This window comes from Berghia stephanieae, chromosome 9 (assembly GCF_034508935.2).
Source record: "Berghia stephanieae isolate SIO BIC M18660-M18661 chromosome 9, UCSD_Bste_1.3, whole genome shotgun sequence".
In the NCBI taxonomy this organism is placed as follows: Eukaryota; Metazoa; Mollusca; class Gastropoda; order Nudibranchia; family Aeolidiidae; genus Berghia; species Berghia stephanieae.
Window position 1 is genome coordinate 21637574 of NC_088368.1, and position 7500 is coordinate 21645073.

At 37.5% G+C, this 7500-nt stretch overlaps 1 protein-coding gene across 1 annotated transcript in view; it reads right to left on the reverse strand.

Annotated features, from left to right (window-relative positions):
* Nucleotides 1-7500, reverse strand: part of LOC144979852 (calcium-binding mitochondrial carrier protein SCaMC-2-like) — a gene marked incomplete in the record, with an annotated part of 38915 nt that overhangs the window by 28280 nt on the left and 3135 nt on the right.

Genomic DNA, 7500 nt, shown 5'->3' on the forward strand with positions numbered 1-7500 from the left:
CTCTAATACTTAAGCATCTTGTGGAGAATGTTTGTCTTAAAACACAATAAACATGCAGGAATCATAACAACGACAAAGTCATCAATTTCTATAAAGTTCACCACTACTATATTGCAGTCACTAGCCTTACAAAATCAAGCCAAAAATGCATAGAACGAGGGTTTTCAGCTAATCTAGAAAGTGTTCATGCCTCAACTGCCAAAAGATGCCCACCTGTATATCATCTATCCTTCAGAGATAAGATTCTGCCTAATGATGTAGAATAAATAGTATGCCTGATCAATGATGTTAAAAGAATAATTTCTTTTTTGTAGAAAACAATCAGATATGATACTTGTATTGAATTAAGTTAGCAAAAGATTGAAGCACAAATCTACTAAAGTGCTCTACTATTTAAAAGAGCATTAATACTTCCCACCTCCTTTAAAGACCTGCAGTGCTGTTTCAGGGCCGTCCTGATAGCTCAGTTGGTAGAGCACTCGCTTCACACGCAAAGGGACTGAGATCGATCCCAGGTGCAGTTGAGATTTTTTATGACCCCCCCTGTCCACCCAGCAGTGATTGGGTAGCTGGGTCTGTTAGATCTGGTGGAAAGTACTTTGCAATAGACTAGCGTCCTATCCAAAGGGTAGTAAGCAATTGCTATTGTCCGTTTCACGTGATAGAAATCGGGATAAACTTCCAGCCTGATGACTCTGAAGGACTACTTTTTTTTTTTTTAAGTGCTGTTTCAGCAGCTACGCCTTTAAATGAAGTGAGTCAAATTACAATAATATTGAATTAAGCTCACCATTCTTCTTTTGCCTCAGTATGTTCAAAATATCTCTTATTCATCATTATTATCTTTAAATAGATTATGGTGTTCTTGTGTTTGAACATAAAAATAAGACAATTTAGTGCTTTTATTAAATCATACACCAACATCAGAATTCCTTTAGAAAGGATGCTTTAATGGACAATACAAATTTCATCCGCTTAGGATGTTTATCTTTAAATTATATTATAAACTCTCATTTGTGGTCTTGTGATATGACACTCGCTTTCGGATCAGAAGGTCCTGAGTTCGAGCCTTGCTCAGCGCATAGTTGAGTCCTTGACAGAGGCTCTTTGTTTACACTCTCTCTGTACTCAGGTGTAAAATGAGTACCTGGCCGTTAACATCCTTGTCCTGTCGGAAAAAAATTGTAATAACGCCTATATCAGGCATCATGTCTCGTTCTACATCTTAAGTGTTGCTGTTGGTCAGGGACCCTTTGTAAAGCGCTTTGAGCATGTTTAGTGGATGTTGTGCTGTATAAAAGTTCATTTTAAAAAAAAAATATATATATATATATGTATATATATATATATATATAATATATATATATATATATATATATATATATATATATATATATATATATATATATATATATATATATATATATATATATATCAGTATTAGCTTCATGTGACTTTAAAAAACAAAACACAACATAAAACAGATTTACATTGTATAAGACAAGGACTTTTGTTTTAAGTTTCAGAAGGGAGAAGTATTAATTGTGCTGGACCTGTGAGGTCATACTGTCTATGAATGTATGTATATCCACCTTAAGGACAATGACAGATGAATTGCCTCACATTTTGGGAGGTAAACGTTGCTATTCATTGGCTAATAGTTCACACTTTTAAATGTTGTACATGCACATATTTTTTATTGGTGCCTTGTCAACACAAAATATTTCCCCGGAAAACCTTAACCCAAATTAAAATCACTTAAGTCAGCAAACGTTTATTGCTCTGAGATGATGATCTTAACTCACCCAGCCCTAACACCGACTATATCCGTAGTTTACCCGGGTTACTTTTACCTCATGTTTATTTATTACAAATTTTATGAGACACATTATAGGCGTAGTATCAAAGCTAATGTTTTTAGTTTTTACATGTTAATGATAGTTGAATAGAACTATCTATGCACATGCTCATTTTTAATACATTTTTTCCAATTTTGAAAAGTAGCAAAAAAAACTCTAGGATGGAGTGAGTTAAACAGACTGCAGTTTCATATATTACACTCTAGAATTTAAGTCACACTGGCGGGTGTAACTATAACTAATGTTGCTCATAACATACTCCTTTCATATGTATCTAATCACTTCATTATCATTGTTACTCTCAGTATGTTTGGATTCACTACACCCTCTTCCTGTTCTACCCTTCGATATTAAAGTCTGTCTGCTAGCTTGACAACTCTGCGTCCAGTGTCTTATATTTCTAACTTAAGAAGCCTTATTCACATGGTGGCAGCGGTGGTGAACTAATCTTTGATTTTACAATTATGAACTACAAGTCTAGCTTGTTTGTAGCTCCATTTCGCCCATGCCGTAAGTAAAAACTTATCTCTGAGTTCACCGTAATGAAAAGACGCCATCCTTGATACTCCCATATCGATTCTTCAAATTCGATATATCGATTCCTCGAATTCGATCTAATCAACTGTAAACAATGGCTTCTGCACCTGCATCAACCTCTTCTGCTGGTCTTCACAATGTTGCTACGGCTACCAACATTGCTCCTCCTCCCCCTCTCAATCTTTCAACTTCTCCACTGGACAATTGGAAGCTATTCAAGCAAACTTGGGAGAATTACTCCATAATAACAGACCTCAACAGCAAAGAAGAACAATTTAAAAAATCAATGTTTCTCCACTGCATTGGAAATGACGCTTTACGTCTGATAAACACCTTCACTTTCACTGATGATGACACTCTCGCACATATTATTGATACCCTTAACACTCATTTCGTGGGAGCAGTCAATGAAACGTATGAACGCTATATTTTCAACCAACGATCACAAAAAGAAGGTGAAAGCATCGATTTGTTCGTCCCAGATTTGAAAATTCTTGCAAAAACTTGTAACTTCTGCAACTGCATGCATGATTCAATCCTCCGTGATAGAATTGTTTTAGGCATCAGAAACGCATCAACACGCAAAATATTACTACAAGAGAAGAAACTTACTCTCGATAGATTATTGACATTTGCAAGGCTAGCGAATCTAGTGAGACTCAATCAAGGGTCATAAATCTTCCTGACTCCCTACACAAACTGTCCTTCAAGTCTAACAACTCACACAAATTGAAACAACGTACCTTGCCTAATTCTAAAAATCAACGACCTCCTTTCAGCAAACCACCGTCCTCAACGCCATTTCGTCCTCCAACCAGGCCTCCAACTTCTACTCAAACTCCTCGCAAATGTAAATTCTGTGCCTTAACTCACATTTTGCGCAAAGAATTATGTCCAGCCTATGGGAAAACATGTGGGCAATGTCGTCAACCTAACCATTTTCGAGTGTGTTGCCCCTCTGCAAATCGCACTCATCTGCTAGAAACAAACGCTGACAATGACTATGATTATCACAATGAAGAATATCTTCTTACCCTTGCAATGATAAAAAAGCCGTTTTCATAAACCTCTTAATGGACACAAAAACAATTGCATTTCAAATAGATTCTGGATCCTCAGTTGACGTTATCCCTCAACGTTTCCTAAAACCCAGCGACAAAATCTCTCCTTGCCTTAAAACAGTAAAATCTTACACAAACCAACCCCTTGAAGTGTTAGGACAAATCTGTAAAACTCTCACCCACCCCAATGATTCCAAATCGTTCAAGACAACGATGCTAGTCGTGAATACTACTCTTTCTCCCATCCTCGGGAAACAAACCAGTGAAAGGATGGGAGTATTAAAAATAGATTATGAGAACTTTGAACACATTTTCTCGCTTACATCCCCTGCTGAGAAAATCATTAGTGAATTTGATGACATTTTTGAAACCAACATTGGCTGTTTGCCCAATACTGTCAAACTTACATTAAGAAATGACGTCACCCCCGGTTAATTCAAAACCCGCTAGACTCCCAATCGCTCTCAGAGACAAAGTAAAATTGAACTTCAGCGTCTCACAACTCTCAATGTCATTGAACCTGTAAATACACCCACTGATTGGTGTAGCAGAATGGTCGTTGCTACAAAACGCTCCGGTGATCTACGGATATGCATAGACCCAAAACCACTAAACAACTCACTCGTCAAAGAAACATATCAACTACCAGTTCTCGATGAAATATTGCCACATTTGCAACAAGCACGTCTTTACTCGAAACTTGACGTAAAAAGCGCATTCTGGCACTGTAAACTTGATAAGGATTCCAGCTCACTGACAACTATGGCTACACCTTTTGGCCAGTATAAATGGAATCGCTTACCCTTTGGCCTATGTGTCTCCAGCGAAATTTTTCAAAAACATTTATCAAGCGCTCTATCCGACTTGCCTGGTGTCTTCTATGCCATTGATGACATTATTGTCACAGGATCTGGTTCTACTGACAATGAAGCTGCTTTGGACCATAACAAAAATCTCATCGCATTGCTCACCAGATGTAGACAAATGAATATTGCCCTAAATAAAGAAAAACTTGATCTCTGCAAAAACAAAATTTCATTTCTTGGCCACATCATTTCCACTGATGGTCTACAACCTGACCCTGAAAAAGTGAAAGCCATTCTGGAAATGTCACCCCCTGATAGTGTAAAAGGAGTACAAAGACTCGTCGGTTTCATTAATTATCTGGCAAAATTTCTGCCCAATCTTTCAACAGTAATCCAACCAATTCGTCAATTACTGCAAAAGAACATTAATTTTCAGTGGGGTACTGCTCAAAAAACTGCTTTCGAAACTATCAAACGCTTGATTACGAATGCACCTGTCCTTGGTTATTTCGCCTCGCAGAAAAGCATCGTAATCCAATGTGACTCGTCTGAGCTTGGTCTTGGTGCTGCACTCCTCCAAAATGACCGACCAATCGCTTATGCCTCTCGCGCTCTCACAGATACAGAAAAGCGTTACTCCCGGATCGAGAAAGAAACACTTGCCATTATTTTTTCGTTAAAGAAATTCCACCAATACATCTTTGGTAAAAAGGTACTTATACACTCTGACCACAAACCCCTTGAATCAATCATCAAAAAACCTCTTTCTTCAATGCCTCGCCGACTTCAAGGCATGATGCTCAGGATCCTTGAACACAACGTTGAAATTGCATATAAGAAAGGCTCCACAATGTTCCTTGCTGACACACTCTCTAGATCTCACCTATCCGATAATTCTGGTTACGAAGAATTCGAACAAATTAATTATGCAAATGAAGCTTCAGTTAGACCTGAACGCCTAATAAAATTTCAACAAGAAACTGATCTAGATCCAAACCTAGCTCTCTTAAAAACCTTCATTCAAAATGGTTGGCCAAATAATTCAGACATTCCACAACCTCTAAAACCATACTTTAACTTCAAACATGCACTCTCAATCTCTGATGGCATCATCTTCAAAGACCATCAACTAGTTGTACCAACTACCTGCAGGAAAGAAATGAAAGAAGCACTCCATTCCTCTCATCGTGCCACTGATGCTTGTTTGAGAAGAGCTCGGGAAACCCTTTTTTGGCCGTCAATGAACTCCGAAATAAAGGACTTCATAAATAATTGCAAAGGATGTCAAATCTATGCCCAAAGAAACCCAAGAGAACCATTAATTCCGCACGAAATTGCAACTTATGCTTGGGAAAAGATTGGATTGGACATTTTTTACTTCTCCAACAAAACGTACATAGTACTTGTTGATTATCTTACTGATTTCTTTGAAATCGAGAAACTGGAAAATGAAGCATCAGATACAGTAATAAAGACTCTGAAAACTCAGTTTGCTCGCTACGGTATCCCAAATGCAGTTATCTCTGACAATGGACCCTGTTTCTCTTCACAAACGTTTAAGGAATTCTCCATGGCTTATGATTTCAATCACCAGTTCAGTTCTCCGTACCATCCTCAATCAAACGGAAAAGCTGAAAACGCAGTAAAGCAAGCCAAAACTTTATTGAGAAAATCCCTTGAAACCAGATCTGATCCATTCTTAGGACTTCTTGAAGTAAGAAACACTCCTGACTCAACAACTGGTTTAAGTCCTGCCCAAAAATTCCTCTGCAGAAAACTCAGATCGGTTGTTCCATCAACACAACGTTCTCTCCAACAAAGAACCTCCAGTTACCCTACAATCATCCAACAAAAACAATCTAATGCGGAAAAACAAAAACATTATTATGATCGACAAACTAAGTCCCTCCCCACTTTCAAACCAGACACCAAAGTCTTCATTCAACCCATCAATCTTCGAGATCGTAAATGGACACCCGTATTATTATTAAAACGATTGATCCTGTATCCCGATCATACCTGGTCAAAACACCCCATGGAACTGTTGTTCGAAACCGCACTCAACTCAGAATTAGACATATGAATATGAACGATGTTAATGAGACCATGTCTGATATTGATTACCCTTTAGGCTCAAACTCTACCACACACACTCCTCAAAACACCACTACCACCAACCACAACCCACCTCCCATTGCCTTGACTTCTTCGACCGCTCAAACCCGAACACCTACCAACATGAGAATCTCACCATCCAAAATCCCCATTCGTACCTCTTCTCGTGGTAGAATCATTAAAACCCCGATGCATTATTCCCCATAAATTTTTTTTCTCATTTCAATTTTCAGATGCTTACTATATTATATATGTACAACTAGATGTAAATGATACATCCTTTTCTCATCTTCATGATTCATATTCCATTCTAACATTTCTTTAACTTTAACCAATCAGTATCTACTTTAAATCTCATATATATGATTTCCTTTTGTTGTACATTCAATTCCTTAAGTGTAAAACAGTAACCTTATTTTTGATTTCTTTTATTAAATAAGAATTATAATATTAGGTCATAATCCTGATATTCATTTCTATGATTTGTTTCCAAGTTTCAAAATAACATTTTACTTTAATTTTAATCCTAATTTGTCTCAAGCTCAGCTATTCCTATAATGACAACTTTACCACTTATAACAGATTTTAAGTTGTAAACCATCCTATATCTAAATGTTGGTTAAAGATAATTCACTACACTATCCACTTAAATCATTGTCTCCAACTTGAACTCAATTAGATTTGTTTTAATATCCTAAATTTCGTTTCATTCATTTCAAACCCAAAAGGGAAAGGATGTAACTATAACTAATGTTGCTCATAACATACTCCTTTCATATGTATCTAATCACTTCATTATCATTGTTACTCTCAGTATGTTTGGATTCACTACACCCTCTTCCTGTTCTACCCTTCGATATTAAAGTCTGTCTGCTAGCTTGACAACTCTGCGTCCAGTGTCTTATATTTCTAACTTAAGAAGCCTTATTCACAGCGGGTAGGGCCGAAAAATGTATCAAGATTCAGTAACAGCAGTAAAGGAGGCAGCATGACTCAGTGGTACAGTCTTTGCTTCATACCCAAAATGTACAGAGTTCGATCACCCGCCGCTGCGCTGTGTGGCCTTGAACAAGTCACCTCACCCTAGCTCAATTTGCGGTGCTGCACTGCGGCTCATGCCTG